The 19437-nt window shown below is 40.9% G+C and overlaps 1 protein-coding gene and 1 long non-coding RNA gene across 6 annotated transcripts in view; one reads left to right on the top strand and one right to left on the bottom strand.

Moving 5' to 3' along the window:
- Positions 1-19437, top strand: part of LOC104007321 (uncharacterized) — a 205383-nt gene that overhangs the window by 62558 nt on the left and 123388 nt on the right. The window lies entirely within an intron of this gene.
- Positions 495-6670, bottom strand: LOC104007320 (uncharacterized). The gene is made up of 3 exons (XR_001714485.1): positions 6364-6670; positions 1684-1830; positions 495-808 (listed from the first exon to the last, which is right to left on the bottom strand). It is a non-coding gene; the product is annotated as an uncharacterized LOC104007320 (long non-coding RNA).

Raw genomic sequence — 19437 nt, forward strand, 5'->3', positions numbered from 1 at the left:
TGACTTCCAGGTGTTCAGGAGAATCTAATTTTAAAATCTGTAATAAAGTATAGTATACACTGGTAGTAAGGAAGAGTTGAGGCTCTTGGAGAACTGGAAGTCTATTTGAAGAAGCCGATGATAGCTACTGACACAGACACTGGAAAGCAGTTAAATATTAATGAACCTTAACCCATGTATGCCTAGTGTTCCATTATTGGAATGCTAAGCTTGTGGGAGTTATTTATATCCTACTGCTCAAGGTCATTGCCAAGGTCTGATTTTTCACACACAAAAAATTTGAGACCTCTGGCATAAATGGGTTAATTCAAATAGAAATAAAACTATCTCCTATTTTCTTACTCCTCCCCCAAGCTAATGCATACTGCTGAGGCTACCCAAGACAGATAGATATAAAGGCAGCTTGAGCCAGTTTCCCATTTCTTTTCTAAAGGCAAGGAGGCCCCTTCTGAAATTGTTGCTTGGCAACCTTGAATTCAAATCTTCACCATTGGAGGCCACTCATGTAATCCTCAGACAAGACTCCAAAGTCTTGACTCACGTGATCAGTAGGTATCATCATCTTCTTCAAATAGTCTTCCAGTTCTCCAGGTGCCTCAACTCTTCCTCACTACCAGAGTATACTGCAGTTTATTACAGATTTTAAAGCACATCAGTGAACACATGCCTTTTAAAGCTGGGCTCTTGAGCTCTGACTGCTGTCCTTCTGGTGGGCTCCACTTGGCATGTTTTCCCTCTGTCTTTCCAGGCTAGCATTTACCTGCATGGTTTTCTTGGGTTGCTCCTATGTGGATTTCTCACACAACACCTTAAGGAAGAAGAAAAGAAAATGAACACTTATTGAGCATATATAATTTTTCAGGTAGGATGCCAAGTAATTTAAAAAGTTATCACATTTATCCTTACCCCTTATTGTAAGTCAAGGAAGTCAAGGCATTACATGGCATCTCACATTTATAAAATAGTCTTTCTTTATAATTCATATAAATTATTACTTCATTTCATCTTCACAGTTGTTCTGTTGTGAGAAGGGCATGATTCACATTTCAGATCATGTGAAAAAACTGAGATCCAAAGAGGCTGATCAATACAAAGAGAGTTTTGAAAGAGCTAACACTTGTGCCCAGATTAGTATCCATTCTAGGAAGCTCTGAAAGGCCTGCTTCCATGTAAGACCCACTCTGAAGGCATGCGAAGAATGTAGCCTTCAGAATCATCCAGATGTGGCAATTCAAGTCCTGGCTCTGCCATGTCCTAGCTCTGTGGCCTTGGTCAAGTCTTTTAACCTCATACCGCTCTGGTTACTTTATCTTAACTGGTTACTTAAATAATGCCTATCTCATAAAATTGCTGCATGATTTAAATGAGATACATTTTGCCATGTGCCTGGAGCTTAATAGTTTTTAAAAAACAAATGCTCATTTCCTTTTCTATTCATCTTCTAGAGCAGGTAATCATAAATGGAGGCATAGATAGGTGAAAGGTCCTGGATCAGAATCTGGGATTATATAGTCAGCAATGTGAGTCCCTGTTTATTAAAAGGGGGAATACCTGTTAAAAGTTGCAAGATGCTCTTCCAGGATGTATGAATCTCAAAATATGTAATTAACCATTATATTGAGCATTTTCCTCATGCGAGGCACCATGTTGGGTGCTGAAGGGGATATAAAAACATGGTCCTACCTTCAGAGAGTGATCTTTGGTCTGCCATGAATGTCTATTCTTTTTCCAAAGACAACTGTAGAAGGAAGTACAGATTCTTAGATTCTAGGCTACTCTCATGTCTCTAAGCAAGTATTCCATCCTTGTGTGGTTTCTCAAGGAGTTTTACTGCAACAACAGGGTCAAAGCAATAAAAGATAAAGTTTAAAAGTTAAAAGAGGCCTTTATAATCTTCCATTAATAGTACCCCTGGCAATCTCTCAGAAGCAGGGTTTGCAGGGTCTCTCTCAGCTTTTGTCTTCTAGTCTAGAGGTCAGCCAGGCCTGCTTGTTCTAACATAGTTTTTTAAATTAGTGGGTCATCAAGTCAATTTAGTAGGTCTTGGCCAGCATTTTTTAAATAAAAACCAGAACAAATTAGAAAAAAAATCAAAATGCCTTGTATTTTATCCTCAGTAAATGTGATTTTTTTCCATGAAACAGCCTGTATAGGATATTTTTTACGGCAGGTAACCAAAAATGTTTGAAAAACATGTTCTAAAAAACAAAGTCTTACAAATTATAACTGCCAGGAGTGTTTGTGGAATAAGTGGCAGGTTTCAGTCTTTAGGTTTAAATCTAGCACTTTGGAAGCTGTTTCATTCTAGGCATTGTTAGTAAAATTTATGTAGCTGACATTAGATAAAATGGTCTTCCCTTCTGTTGGCTACATGAACCAATCAGGTAGATTTCCTCCTGATGTCATATTCATCTCTACCACCACCACAACCACCACGGTCTCCTCCTACTTCCACAGGAGAATCTCTCTGGCAGGGCCCCTTGATCTAGTCCTTTACAGGCTGATGGATCCTTGCTCTTATTCTCTGCATCTCCTGCAAATGGATACATGATCAGTCCATCACCAGAAATAACTTAATCTAACTCATAACTGCTCAGAAATCCATATAGAGTTCAAAAGATAGGGCAGATTTTGTTGCCATTCTCATTCTCCACAAGCCACCTTCTGCTGTGTTTCTATGTTTCTGCTTTGTATGGATGCCTGGGAACACCTTCTTTTCTGGGATTCCCTCCTCTTCTTGGATAATTCAGTTTCATTCTGCCACTATGGCTTATACTCTAACCAGCCAACCCCACAAGCTGTCACCATTCAGATCCAAATCAACCATTTTTTTTTTCACTTGGATCTTCTCATGCTTCAGAGTAGAATTGTCTTAAAACTAAAACCTTTCTCTGACTGATCCTGCTCACTCCTCTAGACATAACTCTAATACATTGTTATTTTTAAAAGGGACAAAAGATATGAAGTGGACAGAGCACACTTGTCCTATCTCATTAGACTGGGGATGTGTTCTCTGCATCACAGGAGGTCCCCACATTGGAAAGTCTGTGAGCTGACATTGAAATTTCAAAAGAACCCATGCTTTTATCCTACTGAATAATGTTTGAACCAAAAGATTCTTAAAACATAGATACATATTAGTTCCCTCCCAGTATCCTATAGTTCTATAGTTGTTCAGATAAGGAACTGTTGGTGATGACTAGAATGACAACAGAAGGCTTTGTGGAGTAGACGAGAACTGAACCTGAATAGGTGGGCAGAAGCAATGTAAATAGGACTTTGTATGCAATTAGGACAAATAAAGAAAGCAGAAAGGAATCAGGAAGCCCTGCATGAATGAATGGACCAGCCTGGTGGGATGGAGAGATGGATTGGAACTCGGTAGTGAGGTAGCATGGAAATGCAGATTAAGACCAGATCCTCAAGGAAATACTTGAGTGCCAGGAAAAGAAGGGAAGCCCTGGTTTTTTAGCAAATGAAAGTCTTGATTTTGAGCCAAGCTTTCTGAGCAAACCAAGGCAAATGAAGCCTTGGTATTTGAGCCTTGGATTTAGAGAGATTAACATTCTAGTTTGAGGAGCAGGATTTGGTACAAAGAGACATCCAGCAAAGACAGACCATAGGAAGAGCCACTACAGTAATCCAGAGTTGAGGTAAACGAGCGCACCAACCAGAGTGATGCAGTGGGAACTGAAAGGGAAAAATAAATATGAAGGCTTTTACGAGACAGCGCACCCTCAACTAGGGGCAATCTGATCAGCCGCATTGTATTTATGTGCTGTGTCTTGAACCAGTTAATTTGCCCTTCAGATGTGTCTTTCCTGAATATGCAAATTCTCATTAAGATACATGCCATATGCCTGCTTTGAAGCTAAGTCAGACCCCACCTAACGCTGGCCTTTACCTCTTTTTTCTCATTGGGTAATCAGCTCACTGAAGCAGATGTTACTTCCCAACTCCAGAGATGCCAACAGCCTCAGAAAGAAATGGATTATAGAACTGGGGTCTGCACTCAGCATGATCCAAATATGGAAATCAAACTGAGGCCTTCTTAGGCTCTGTGCTTGGCAATAAAAATGAAAAAGGGCTTAATGTTGGGCCTCAAAAGACACTGTGGTTACCAGGGCTTAGTGGGCACATTTACTTGCCCACAGAAGGTCTTGCCAATTAACACTAATGGTGTGCTTTCAATTTACCTTCACGGATTAATTTGACAAATATTTATTGGCTGCGTACCAGACATCAAACAAGGCAGTGGGGATAAAAAGATGCAAAGGGCACAGTTCTTGCCTTTGATAGAGTTTCCTGCTGAGTGGGGGAAGACAGACCTATAAACAAGTAAATAATATTCCACTGGAGTGCTCTGCCCTCTGCTTGTCCTCTGAGCACCCAAAATTGTAATAATCTGATGCTGTAGAGAGAGAGAGTTTGGGATTAAGGTCTTCACACTGCATACTTTTCAATAATCACTTAGAAGGTCAAGAAGCCACACATAAATAAATACCTTACACTAAATCTTTTTTTGAATAGAAGCAAAAATGAAAACTGGCCAGGTGCAGTGGCTCATGCCTGTAATCCCAGCACTTTGGGAGGCTGAGGCAGGTGGATCACCTGAGGTCAGGAGGTTGAGACCAGCCTGGCCAACATGGTGAAACCCCATCTTTACTAAAAATACAAAAATTAGCCAGCCATGGTGGTGTGCACCTGTAGTCCCAGCTACTTGGGAGGCTGAGGTAGGAGAATCCATTGAGCCCAGGGGGCAGAGGTTACAGTGAGCTGAGATCGAGCCACTGCACTCCAGCCTGGGCAACAGAGCAAGACTCTGTCTCAGGAAAAAAAAGAAAAAGAAAGAAAGAAAAGAAAGAAAGAAAACTTGAAATCAGCAAGTCCTCACTAAAATCTGGAAGGTTTCCCCAGCATGATTTTGCCTTGGGTCTTTATTTAACTGGTGTGGTTACACTGTCTAATGTTCCTTATTTTTCAGAAGCGTTGAACTTCACGATGTGGAGGCCCCTGCTCTCAGACCCTAGAGTGAGTCAGACTGCCCACGCTTAGTGGTGGAGAATTCCAACAGTCAGCAATAGGTACAGTGGGAACTGGAAAGAAGATAGCCTGAACTGTTAGTGAAATCCTTATGTAGGAGTTGTGAAAGTATAGTCTAGTGGGGTTTTGGCTGGGAAGTTTAGGAGAAATGAATAGCTTGTTTGTGAATATTTAATCTGCTCTGTGAATTATAATCATTTCTTTACAGTCAGAATCCTGTCCCTCAATAGGTCTTTCTTCCCAGGGACCACAACAGAAGTACATCTTAGGAAAAGGTCAACCCAGGATCACCAAGTAAAGCACAGATTTTGTTGTTAGTCATTTAATTTATGCTCATCTGTAACGAACTGTTTGTCTTTGCTAAGAATTAAGGCCATATATCATTACGAGTCTTTGCTTTTGTTTTACAGTTTTTTTATTTTTTCAGTTAAAATGAGGTGGTTTCTAGGGATGAAGGATATGCAAGGTTGAGATTGGAGAGGGCTAACAAAATGGATGTGGACTGGAAGTAAATGCTGTAATTATATTGGCTTTAAGGATTATTTTAAACCTTAGGAGGAAAGGAATGTATTGAGAACTTTGTTTGTTTGTTTGTTTGTTTGTTTTAATAGAAACGTAGATAGCATGTCTCTAAATAGTTTCAAGTTAGTTTCCTTGAAAAGTATACTGCCTCCTTTCCTTCCTCATATCCTTGTTAGGTTTTGCTTAGTAATAATGTGAGGGGCCAAAAAAGCTTTTAAAGCTGATTTCCTTCACTTTGTAATTCCTTGCCAAGAACTAGAGTTCTGATTGTCCATGCCCTCTTCAGTCTCCTGGCTATTTATGAAAATATAAAATGAAACAAAGTGCACATGCCCCCTCCCCCCAACACACACACACACACACATATGCACACACACACACAGCATGCGAGAGCCTAGTGCAAGAGAGCACCACAGAAAAATATGTTCACATTAATTTAATTGCACTAAAACTGGAAGTATTCAGAGGAATAATAAATCCTATTAGATTATTTTCTTGTCCTCAAAGAGAGGTGCCTGCCAATCAACAGCCCTTTACAGAGAGTTAAGTCATACCTTGCAATTGGGCCTGCTAGAGACAGGACCTGGATCTCAAGCACCAGCCAAAATCTGTCCATGGAGGCTGGAAATGCTGAGGTGGAATCACAGGACTTTTGTGTTCCGTGGTTTTCAAGTGAACGTAAATAATTCAAACATAAATAATTCAACAGCTGTGTTTCACTCCAGTGGAGTCCCCCAAATATTCACCCACTCCACAACTCATTTAAAGGAGTACACACCCAAGTAATTAGTGAATTACCCATTTCAGCTTGTGTAGCCAGGTGCCAAGAGGTGGTCTTATGTAGATGTCAGGCGATTACTTAACATGTTGAGTTGAGGCAAATCTACAGTTTCTCTTCTTGCTGATCTTATTACCTTTTCTCTGTTAATCAAAAGATCCCAGAAAGTTGTATGAATCACCAAGGCACTGGAAACCATCAGTACAACACATGTTGAGTCCAAGGTGCCCAAGGTCTAAATTATTTTCTAGTAATTGTGTTTCCACCTAGCTTAACATATTAAAGCATAACTTACCAGCCTCCCAATAAGTCTAATCTGTCTCTTCCTGGGAGGATGAGAGAGAGAGAGAGAGAGCAGGAGAGAGCAAGAGAGAGTGAAGTCAAGAGAAAGAGAGAGAACCATTCTCTTTATTCAAATCCAAAGGGCTTCATTTACCATCTATTAGAAGAATTGACTTTCATATTCCTTGGAGTTCTACCCAAGTCAACCAGAGGGAAGGTTAAAGACTCACTCATTTAGGCTGGGTACAGTGGCTCACACCTGTAACCCCAGCACTTTGGGAGGCAGAGGCAGGAGAATCGCTTAAGGCCAGGAGTTCAAGACCAGCCTGGCCAACATGGTGAAACCCCGTCTCTACTAAAATACAAAAATTAGTTGGATGTGGTGGTGCACACCTGTAGTTCCAGCTACTCTGGAGCCTGAGGCATGAGAATTGCTTGAACCCAGGAGGCTGAGGTTGCAGTGAGCCAAGATCGCACCACCGCACTACAGCCTGGGTGATGGAGCAAGACTCTGTCTCAAAAAATCAAACAAACAAGAACAACTCATTCAATAAATATTGTGGGGGTACCTACAACATTTCAGCCCTTACAAATTGTTAGTGGAAAAAGACAAATACAGCACTTGGCTTCATAGTCTAGACTTCCACAAATCTGCATTGTTCACCCAGTAGAAGGGCTAGATTCAAATTATGCACAAGGAATTGAAACAAAATGAGGTATGCACTAAAAAGGTGACCAGGGAAGCAAAGGGTCTGGGGATGCCACATGAAGAACATTTGAAGGAAATTGGGAAGTTTAGGAATGTTGTAGATATTATTCTCTGTGGTTCAAGAGGGTATATCCAAGACAAAAAGGTGGTGGATGTCAGTTCAATATAGAAATGGTATAACATCTACAGCCATCCCAGAACAGAATAAGCTGCTTTGAAAGGTGGCAAGAGCTCCATTCCTGTGTTCAGGTAGCCGCCATTTCAGACATCACTACTCAGTGGTCTTGTGGAGAGATTTTTATTTTTCAAGTCTCACTCTCTCATCTAGGCTAGAGTGCAGTGGCACAATGATAGCTCACTGTAACCTTGAACTCCTGGGCTCAAGCCATCTTCCCATCTCGGCCTCCCAAAGGGCTGGGATTATAGGCATAAGCCACTGCAACTAGTCAATGTGGAGACATCTTTTCATTAGGCAAATGTTTTTGTATCAGATGACGTCTAGTGAACCTTCCAATTCTGTGATTCTACAGTTCTGTACACCTGATGGCTAGTGACCACAGAAGCTACCAACTCCATTAAGCAATTCATTCTTCAGCCTGAGCATCCTAAATCCAGTCAAGCAGAGGACTGGAGAGACTCTATTCCAGGTAGAACAATGCAATATAGCAATAGAAACTGCTCTCTCTTCTTACCTTCCTCTTACCACAGATTCACTCTTAAAGATCTTCTCTCTGGAGAGATGGTCACTGACCAACAGTTTTATGGAAGGGGTTTTCAAAGTCGAATAGTAATTTGTTCAAAGATACATAGCTTTTGGTGGCAGAGCCCAAACAATAAGTTCCTCTGTTTGAGTTCAGTTCCTTGTCTATGACAGACAGAACGTAAATGGTAGACTTTGAATCATGTTCTGAAGAGCAAAACGACGGGAATATTTTACTGTGTCTGAGTCACATGCTGAGCCTTCGACATGGATTCATGTAGTCCAACTTCCAGTACCTATTTAATTCTAGAATGTTCCAGCTGCAGTTTTTGGAGTTGCCTAGCTAAAAGATTCTGAACAGAAAAATCCTAGACTTCTTTCCCTACATGTGCAACTCTTCTTTTTCCTCCTTTCTTCCAACTCAAACTTTGAGGTTCCATAACTATTTACATAATCAGACACTTTGTTTCAGAAACAGCACAACTAATGTCTTCATGAAGTAATACCTTGCAAATGCTCAAAACCTCAAAACATTGTTCAAATCTCTATTCGCACTCTCTCTTTTTCATGAAAAGAACAATTAAAGAGATTTTAGGGGGAGGATCTGGCACATAACACCCTTAACCACCTTTCAGGGTGTTTTCTTTGGAGAATATGATTACAGCTGTTCAAACTTTAAATTATTTACATTGAGCAAAAGCTTTGATTTTTAAAAGTCATATGACTTTATATAAACTAAAAAATGGCAAAGGATCAAAACTTGGCATTTTTCACAGACACATATTGCCCATGAGCTGTAGCCCCTGAAGGGTGCTCGCTGGGGCCTTGGGTTGGTGGGAAATGATAAACGAAAACTGAAGAATGAGAATTTTGCCTATTGAGTCATAGTGGGTTGCAGCTGAGTTTGAAAACAGCAGGTCGTCATCAGAAAGGTTTATGTGAAATCTAATGAATCAGAAAGAGAAAGCGAGGGGAAGTGGTTTCTTTTCATATGGGGCCAGATTCTCATCTGATGTAAGTCTTGGAGAATTAGCCGACATATGGAAATTATCCCCATGTGGTCATATGGGATAGTAGTATGAGGAATCGTTAAAGGAACAGGAATATTTAGCTTTGCAAAGAGAAGATCTGGAAAGAGGAACAGATCCCTCTTTTCAAATATTTGGAAGGTTAGCATGTGGAGAAGGGAGTATTGTGTGTTGCTCTCAAGGGCAACACAGGGTCAATGAATAGACATTGGAAAGACAGGCTGTGGTTTAATATTCTCTTGTCTCCCAGTAGGGCCTCAGAGCATGGCTGTTTCCTCACAGCAAGATAGGCTTCTGTGGCAGGACAGGAAACTGTTTGTGGAGCCTCCCACTGGCAACTGGGATGGGAGTTGAGGAGACTGACCTAGCTCTTGGACTGACAGTAGAGTTTCAGCCTACCAGGCATGGCTTGACTCCAAAGGCAACGTCCATATGCAGTTTAGGCAAACAGGCAGCAAGGAGGAATGGAAGGCACCCAGGCTTTAGAGTTAGGCAGGTCTAAGTTGAAACCCTGGCCCTGTCATTTATTGTCTGTGTAAACTTGGGTAAGTTGCTTGGCTTCTCTGAGCTGCAGTTTCCTGATCTGTACAATGGGGATAACCTCAACTGTCTTAATGGACATCTGTTGTTTCTGTCTACTCAGCATTTCCTCTTCCTGCTTTAGTAGAAGCATCTTAATTTCTCCCAAGTCAAATAGAGCCTCAGTGTCAATCAAGATGACTTATCTACCATGGACAGTCAAGCTTTTCCTCCCTAGGATTTTAATCTTGAGCAGAGTGACCCAAGGATGAAAAGTAGTTGAAGTTTATTCCTTCTGAGGATGGCATTATAAAGAGGTGTCCATCAATTTCACCAGTTCCTGTGGCCTGAATTTCCTGAGTTTCGAAGTTGCTGCCTCCTTCTTGGGGCCTAGTTGTTCAGCTTCTTTTATTCTATGAGCCTCCTCATTTTCTTCTGATAGACTGTGTTTTTGCTTAAGCTAGCTGAATCAATTTCTGTGGTTTGCAAAAACAAAATAACTGTATCTATATTCCTACTTTAATAGGGTCACTGGAAGGATTAAATGAGAAAACATACATAATCTTCTGATATAGCCCCAATGTCTGGCACATAATGTGTGGTCTTTAATGGTAGCTTTTTTGACTATTGGGTACCGTGGGCCCAAGATGAGGGGAGAACAGTTCTAACAGGTGGATACATCATCTGGGATATCTATTCTCAAATATTAGGCCCCAGCAACTGTCTGGTGTAAAGAACTTGTTAACCACTAAAGTTGGCCTGACCATGAGATTAGGTGGAACTTCCTAGCTCTGGAAGTAATCAAGCTTAGATTCAAGGCCCTCATCAGAAGGCCATAGAGAGGCTCTCATATTGAGACTGAGGCCTTTATGGTCTCTTCCAACTCTCTGTGATTCCAGGTAATGGATACTCCAACTGCAGTAAGCTAGTGTGCAGGGATGGGAGCCTCAGGTCACCCTAGCAGCCAGGAAACACTTTTAAATCCTGATTTTACTTGATCCCTTGTCATTTGGCATTGTTAATCATCTGTTCTTCCTAGCTTTCCTGTGCTACTCCTCCTTGCTGATTTTCCTCCTATCTCGTTGACAGTGCCTTTTCATGTGATGTTCCCTCTGCTCTTAATGCCTTTCTTTACTTCAACCATCAGGCTAACTCCTATTTGTCTTTCAAGATTGAGCTTAAGGCCTCGGTCTATCCTGAAGCCTTCCATCTCACCCTCGTCACACTAGCCTCCCTTCCTCCTCCTCTCCCCAGTGTGCTTCAGTACCCTCTGTTCCAGTAGTTAGCACACCAGGTTTTCATAGCTAATTCCACGTCCCCCACCCATCTTACCCATAGGAAAAAGACCTTACACCATACTTTTGGGTCTTATTTGGTGTGTGTTTGTGTGTGTGTATGTGTGTATGTTGGATGTCATTTTTCTTTTTGTTTTAAACAGGCTCTCATTTTGTTACCCAAGCTGGAGTGCAGTGGCATGATCTTGGCTCACTATAGCCTTGACATCCCAGGCTCAAGCAATCTGCCCACTTCAGCCTCTCAAGTAGCTGGGACTACAAGCACACACCTCCACACCCACTAATTTTTTTTTCTTTTTTCTTTTTTTTTTTTGGAGAGATGTGCTTTCACCTTGTTGCCCAGTCTGGTCTTGAACTCCTGACCTCAAGTAATACACCCTCCTTGGCCTCCCAAAGTGCTGGGATTACAGGTGTGTGCCACCATGCCCAGCACCAGTTATTCTTATAGTTGGAAACCCAATTAATGCAAATGTACCCAAATGGGGCAGATTGAAAACTTTTTAACGATTCCAACTTACCTGACTTTACTGGCAAGGAACACAGTCAGGACCTAGATAGTGATTCAACCTGAGAGGCTAGTGAGCAGACAGATGAACCAGATTGACTGAATATTTCAAGCTGGCACCTTAGTTTCCTGCCCTAGGTATCTCCATCTTTAGATAATTTTCAACATGTTTTCCCCAGAATCAGAGATTACAGGATAGTTCATGTAAAGTACATTTGAACGTGCATATCCTGGTCTTACACAAACTGTCCCAACTCAAAACTTTTGCCACTTGAGCCCAAGGAGAACAGAACATATTATGTAATTATTTTGCCTTCATTAGTTAAGGGATTTGTAACATGATTAGTTGTTTTCATCTCTGTAGTCCATAATTTTATGCCTAACTTTAAAACAAAGCCAAAAGCAAAACTCCCACTAGCATGGCTTTATTCAGTCCGAGTTTGTTTTCTTGGTCGTTTGTGATCCTCCCTACTGATGAAGAATGTGATAGTTTCTCACCATAATGTGTACCAAAACCAGAAACATTTAGAAGACTTGTAATTACTCTTACTAGTTAAATTAATCTTAGTTCTTACATTAGAGAAAAATGTGCCTCTCCTTATCCTCTGAATTATGAGCTCCCAGGGTAAGGGCTGTGGTATAGGGAGAGGTTGGGACATTAGTGTCTCTCTCCTGTCATCCCAAGCTTCAGTCTTACCCATGCCTCAGAGAAGGAGCAGGGTGAAGCAGGCACTGGCCTGTCCACCAGGGCACATTCAGATGGTCAGAAGGAAGGTTTTCCTGCCTGAGCACACACCCTGAGTGCCCACCCTCAGCAATAGTACTGGGCATGGGCCCATCAAGGAAAAAGGAGAGGAGTGTTCATGTTTCTTCCATAAAACAGGCCTGCTCTGGGTTTCTGGGAACTGCAGGATTTCATCTCTGTTCCACAAGTCATGACACCTGCAGCAGCCAAGTTGCTGTTTGCCAGAAGGAAGCCAGGCTGTTTTGCTAGGATGAGAGAAGACTTGGAGATAGCTTATAAAATGGAAAGACACATGAGAGTTGTCTTCAAAAGAGATTAGGCTAATTCTTCATGGTCACATGAGGCAGAACTCCAGGGTAGATCTATTTCCACTCAATGTGGTGGATATCCTTCTATCCAACAGAGCTGTTCAAAGAGGAAAAGGGCTGTCTTGGAAGGGACTGTGCTCTCTCTCCCTGAAAAGCTTCAGGCAGACACTGGGAGCCCACCTCATGGAGAAGTAGAGGGGGGACCGTAGAAACCTGGGGAGTGACTGGGCTACAAGACCATGGAGATTCCTTTCTTCCTCAAAAATGTAAGAAACCACAGTCTTGGAGCCTGTCAGAGAAGAAGAATAAATTATCTTTTTCTTAAAATATGTTTGTGGGATCTTCATGAGCGTGTTAGGGAACATCAGAGTGATTTTGATCATTAACCAAAGAGAGCCCACTAAAAGAAAAACATACACATTGCCATAGTAAGCTGGCAGGAGTCTGAGATACAATCCCAGATTCACAGTGCATTCGACACACACTAGACAGCATCTAGAACTATTTTTATTAGGTATTCTGATTTGCCTGCTATGCACACAGCACTACTGTAGGTATTGGAAGAGTTACAAGATGTTTATGGCCCAAAGAAAGTGTAATGTATATGGAGAAAGACATTTTTACTAACCCAAAACTTAAAATCAACATTGAGAAAATTGTGAACATATCCAAATATGAAAGAAAAGGGAGCAATCAAAGAGGATCTCAGCTGTAACTTAAAAGGTTAGGCTTCCCTGGGTCCCTTTCATACCTGCATTTAAGTGTCCTACGGGTGTGGGCCTATAATGTGACAACCCACATCCCCTTCTTGTTCCTCCCCTGGGCCTGATCAGGGTTTGAGGTAGGGTGAAATGAGGAAGAACTCTCTTCTTGGTGGAGGATTTTGCTTTCACACAACAATATTTTAGTTGGTTATAGTAGCTCATGAAAATACTTGGCTTCACTCCACTGATCTCTTTCTTCTTATGCCCATACTGCTTTATTAATACTTGGCCTCCACTTCCCCACAGACTGGCACAGAGGGCAATCATGGGACAGGCAGGGAAAGTGCCTGGAGGAAGACAGAAAACAGTTTCTACTCCCCACACCCATAGGATGTGCCTCTACTTCCCACTGTCCAGGTGATGTTAAGCCTCACAATGCCAGATGAAGCCAGGGAAAGTGTCCAGGCCCAGTGGTCTTCTATCTGACTGTGCTAAACACATGGACATGCACATTATCAGTACACACACACACACGCATGCACACACTTTTACATTAATGTTTGAGAAAAATAATACTTTGTTAAATCCAGTCACATTTCAACCAAATACCAGAGGACACATTTCCAAAGCAGAAGTTGCTGCTTGATTTTGTAGACTTTTAGATCAGATGTAGAAAAACACCAAGACTACAGGGCTTATATTCCAGAGAGGGGCATGAGAAGGAAGGAAGGTGTAAGCCGGGAAGAATGCTTGACAAACAATTTCAATGGAGCTTTGTATTTTCAAAGAAGTTTTAAATCATGAAGCAGCTCACCCAGCTATCCTGAAAAAATAGGTCAGCACAATATTTTCACAGGTGAGGAAACTGAGATACAGTGTTCAGTGGCTCACCCAACATGTATGAGTAGGGTAGAAACACAATTTATGAATTTCCATCTGGAGACTCAGTCAGCTAGGCTGTCTTATTCCCAGAAAGAGAAAACACAAGCATTTAGCAACTTTTATTTTATATTTTTATATGCTAACTATGCTAAAGCACCACTGCTGTAGACCAAGAAATCTCGAGGTGATAGCATACCAAAGGGTAGGATTTGAAGCTCATGATTCTTCTCCAACCTCGTTTCCTGTTCAAATGCTCTTTTCTTGGGATATAGTGGCCGAAGCTGTTGCTGGAGAATCAGGAGGACTGGATTCTAGGATTAAGCTGTATGACTTCTCTTTTTTTTTTTTTCTTTGAGATGGAGTCTCGCTCTGTCACCCAGACTGGAGTGCAGTGGTGCAATCTCGGATCACTGCAACCTCCGCCTCCCGGGTTCACGCCATTCTTCTGCCTCAGCCTCCTGAGTAGCTGGGACCACAGGTGCCCGCCACCATACCTGGCTAATTTTATTTTTGTATTTTTAGTAGAGACAGGGAAGCTGTATGACTTTTCAAGAGTCATTTAAAATTTCTTAGACTTGCTTTTTCATCCTCAAAAGGAAGGTAATACTTTTGAAAGTTATTTGAAAAATGGAAAAAATAAAAATAAAAAAGTTAAATTGCCCATCATTCCACTGCACTTTTTGAAGCATATATGTATACATAAAAAGAAGTGGCACTGGGGCAGGCACAGTGGCTCACACCTGTAATCCTAGCACTTTGGAAGGCTAAGACAGGAGGATCACTTGAGGCCAGGAGTTCGAGATCAACCTGGCCAACATGGTGAAACCCCATCTCTACTAAAAATAAAAAAAATTAGCCAGGTGTGGTGGCTCAAATTTGTAGTCCCAGCTACTTGGGAGGCTGAGGCACAAGAATTGCTTGAACCTGGGAGGTGGAGGTTGCAGTGAGTCAAGATTGTGCCATGGTACTCCAGCCTGGGTGACAGAGAGAGGTTCTGACTCAAATAAATAAATACATTAATTAATTAATTAATTAAATTAAATAAAAATAAGAAGTGGTACTTCCCCTTTTCTAGCACAACAATACCATCCCAAAGCTTGATTCATATCTTTCTAGGCTCATATAAATTCACAAATATATAAATATGCAAAATTTCTATTTTTGTGATTTTTTATTTATTTTTTATTTTTTTAAAATTTATTATTATTATACTTTAAGTTTTAGGGTACATGTGCACAATGTGCAGGTTAGTTACATATGTATACATGTGCCATGCTGCTGCGCTGCACCCACTAACTCGTCATCAGCATTAGGTATATCTCCCAATGCTATCCCTCCCCCCTCCCCCCACCCCACAACAGTCCCCAGAGTGTGATGTTCCCCTTCCTGTGTCCATGTGTTCTCATTGTTCAATTCCCACCTATGAGTGAGAATATGCGGTGTTTGGTTTTTTGTTCTTGCGATAGTTTACTGAGAATGATGATTTCCAGTTTCATCCATGTCCCTACAAAGGATATGAACTCATCATTTTTTATGGCTGCATAGTATTCCATGGTGTATATGTGCCACATTTTCTTAATCCAGTCTATCATTGTTGGACATTTGGGTTGGTTCCAAGTCTTTGCTATTGTGAATAATGCCACAGTAAACATATGTGTGCATGTGTCTTTATAGCAGCATGATTTATAGTCCTTTGGGTATATACCCAGTAATGGGATGGCTGGGTCAAATGGTATTTCTAGTTCTAGATCCCTGAGGAATCACCACACTGACCTCCACAATGGTTGAACTAGTTTACAGTCCCACCAACAGTGTAAAAGTGTTCCTATTTCTCCACATCCTCTCCAGCACCTGTTGTTTCCTGACTTTTTAACGATTGCCATTCTAACTGGTGTGAGATGGTATCTCATTGTGGTTTTGATTTGCATTTCTCTGATGGCCAGTGATGGTGAGCATTTTTTCATGTGTTTTTTGGCTGCAAAAATGTCTTCTTTTGAGAAGTGTCTGTTCATGTCCTTCGTCCACTTTTTGATGGGGTTGTTTTTTTCTTGTAAATTTGTTTGAGTTCATTGTAGATTCTGGATATTAGCCCTTTGTCAGATGAGTAGGTTGTGAAAATTTTCTCCCATTTTGTGGGTTGCCTGTTCACTCTGATGGTAGTTTCTTTTACTGTGCAGAAGCTCTTTAGTTTAATTAGATCCCATTTGTCAATTTTGGCTTTTGTTGCCATTGCTTTTGGTGTTTTAGACATGAAGTCCTTGCTCATGCCTATGTCCCGAACGGTAATGCCTAGGTTTTCTTCTAGGGTTTTTATGGTTTTAGGTCTAATGTTTAAGTCTTTAATCCATCTTGAATTGATTTTTGTATAAGGTGTAAGGAAGGGATCCAGTTTCAGCTTTCTACATATGGCTGGCCAGTTTTCCCAGCACCATTTATTAAATAAGGAATCCTTTCCCCATTGCTTGTTTTTCTCAGGTTTGTCAAAGATCAGATAGTTGTAGATGTGTGGCGTTATTTCTGAGGCCTCTGTTCTGTTCCATTGATCTATATCTCTGTTTTGGTACCAGTACCATGCTGTTTTGGTTACTGTAGCCTTGTGGTATAGTTTGAACTCAGGTAGTGTGATGCCTCCAGCTCTGTTTTTTTGGCTTAGGATTGACTTGGTGATGTGGGCTCTTTTTTGGCTCCATATGAACTTTAAAGTAGCTTTTTCCAATTCTGTGAAGAAAGTCATTGGTAGCTTGATGGGGATGGTATTGAATCTTTAAATTACCTTGGGCAGTATGGCCATTTTCACGATATTGATTCTTCCTACCCATGAGCATGGAATGTTCTTCCATTTGTTTGTGTCCTCTTTTATTTCCTTGAGCCGTGGTTTGTAGTTCTCCTTGAAGAGGTCCTTCACATCCCTTGTAAGGTGGATTCCTAGGTATTTTTTTCTCTTTGAAGCAATTGTGAATGGGAGTTCACTCATGATTTCGCTCTCTGTTTGTCTGTTATTGGTGTATAAGAATGCTTGTGATTTTTGTACATTGATTTTGTATCCTGAGACTTTGCTGAAGTTGCTTATCAGCTTAAGGAGATTTTGGGCTGAGACAATAGGGTTTTCTAGATATACAATCATGTCATCTGCAAACAGGGACAATTTGACTTCCTCTTTTCCTAATTGAATACCCTTTATTTCCTTCTCCTGCCTAATTGCCCTGGCCAGACTTCCAACACTATGTTGAACAGGAGTGGTGAGAGAGGGCATCCCTGTCTTGTGCCAGTTTTCAAAGGGAATGCTTCCAGTTTTTGCCCATTCAGTATGATATTGGCTGTGGGTTTGTCATAGATAGCTCTTATTATTTTGAGATACGTCCCATCAATACCTAATTTATTGAGAGTTTTCAGCATGAAGCGCTGTTGAATTTTGTCAAAGGCCTTTTCTGCATCTATTGAGATAATCATGTGGTTTTTGTCTTTGGTTCTGTTTATATGCTGGATTACATTTATTGATTTGCGTATATTGAACCAGCCTTGCATCTGAGGGATGAAGCCCAGTTGATCATGGTGGATAAGCTTTTCGATGTGATGCTGGATTCGGTTTGCCAGTATTTTATTGAGGATTTTTGCATCAATGTTCATCAAGGATATTGGTCTAAAATTCTCTTTTTTGGTTGTGTCCCTGCCTGGCTTTGATATCAGGATGATGCTGGCCTCATAAAATGAGTTAGGGAGGATTCCCTCTTTTTCTATTGATTGGAATAGTTTCAGAAGGAATGGTACCAGTTTCTCCTTGTACCTCTGGTAGAATTCAGCTGTGAATCCACCTTGTCCTGGACTCTTTTTTGTTGGTAAGCTATTGATTATTGCCACAATTTCAGCTCCTGTTATTGGTCTATTCAGTGATTCAACTTCTTCCTGGTGTAGTCTTGGGTGAGTGTATGTGTCGAGGAATTTATCCATTTCTTCTAGATTTTCTAGTTTATTTGCGTAGAGGTGTTTGTAGTATTCTCTGATGGTAGTTTGTATTTCTGTGGGATTGGTGGTGATATCCCCTTTATCATTTTTTATTGCGTCTATTTGATTCTTCTCTCTTTTTTTCTTTATTAGTCTTTCTAGCAGTTTATCAATTTTGTTGATCCTTTCAAAAAACCAGCTCCTGGATTCATTAATTTTTTGAAGGGTTTTTTTGGTCTCTATTTCCTTCAGTTCTGCTCTGATTTTAGTTATTTCTTGCCTTCTGCTAGCTTTTGAATGTGTTTGCTCTTGCTTTTCTAGTTCTTTTAATTGTGATGTTAGGCTGTCAGTTTTGGATCTTTCCTGCTTTCTCTTGTGGGCATTTAGTGCTATAAATTTCCCTCTACACACTGCTTTGAATGTGTCCCAGAGATTCTGGTATGTTGTGTCTTTGTTCTCGTTGGTTTCAAAGAACATCTTTACTTCTGCCTTCATTTCGTTATGTACCCAGTAGTCATTCAGGAGCAGGTTGTTCAGTTTCCATGTATTTGAGCGGTTTTGAGTGAGATTTTTAATCCTGCGTTCTAGTTTGATTGCACTGTGCTCTGAGAGATAGTTTGTTATAATTTCTGTTCTTTTACATTTGCTGAGGAGAGCTTTACTTCCAAGTATGTGGTCAATTTTGGAATAGGTGTGGTGTGGTGCTGAAAAAAATGTATATTCTGTTGATTTGGGGTGGAGAGTTCTGTAGATGTCTATTAGGTCCGCTTGGTGCAGAGCTGAGTTCAATTCCTGGGTATCCTTGTTGACTTTCTGTCTCATTGATCTGTCTAATCTTGACAGTGGGGTGTTAAAGTCTCCCATTATTAATGTGTGGGAGTCTAAGTCTCTTTGTAGGTCACTCAGGACTTGCTTTATGAATCTGGTTGCTCCTGTATTGGGTGCATATATATTTAGAATAGTTAGCTCTTCTTGTTGAATTGATCCCTTTACCATTATGTAATGGCCTTCTTTATCTCTTTTGATCTTTGTTGGTTTAAAGTCTGTTTTATCCGAGACTAGGATTGCAACCCCTGCCTTTTTTTTGTTTTCCATTTGCTTGGTAGATCTTCTTCCATCCTTTTATTTTGAACCTATATGTGTCTCTGCCCGTGAGATGGGTTTCCTGAATACAGCACACTGATGGGTCTTGACTCTTTATCCAATTTGCCAGTCTGTGTCTTTTAATTGGAGCATTTAGTCCATTTACATTTAAAGTTAATATTGTTATGTGTGAATTTGATCCTGTCATTATGATGTTAGCTGGTGATTTTGCTCATTAGTTGATGCAGTTTCTTCCTAGCCTCGATGGTCTTTACATTTTGGCATGATTTTGCAGCGGTTGGTACCGGTTGTTCCTTTCCATGTTTAGTGCTTTCTTCAGGAGCTCTTTTAGGGCAGGCCTGGTGGTGACAAAATCTCTCAGCATTTGCTTG

The sequence above is a fragment of the Pan troglodytes genome, chromosome 6, assembly GCF_028858775.2.
Source record: "Pan troglodytes isolate AG18354 chromosome 6, NHGRI_mPanTro3-v2.0_pri, whole genome shotgun sequence".
Lineage (NCBI taxonomy): Eukaryota > Metazoa > Chordata > Mammalia > Primates > Hominidae > Pan > Pan troglodytes.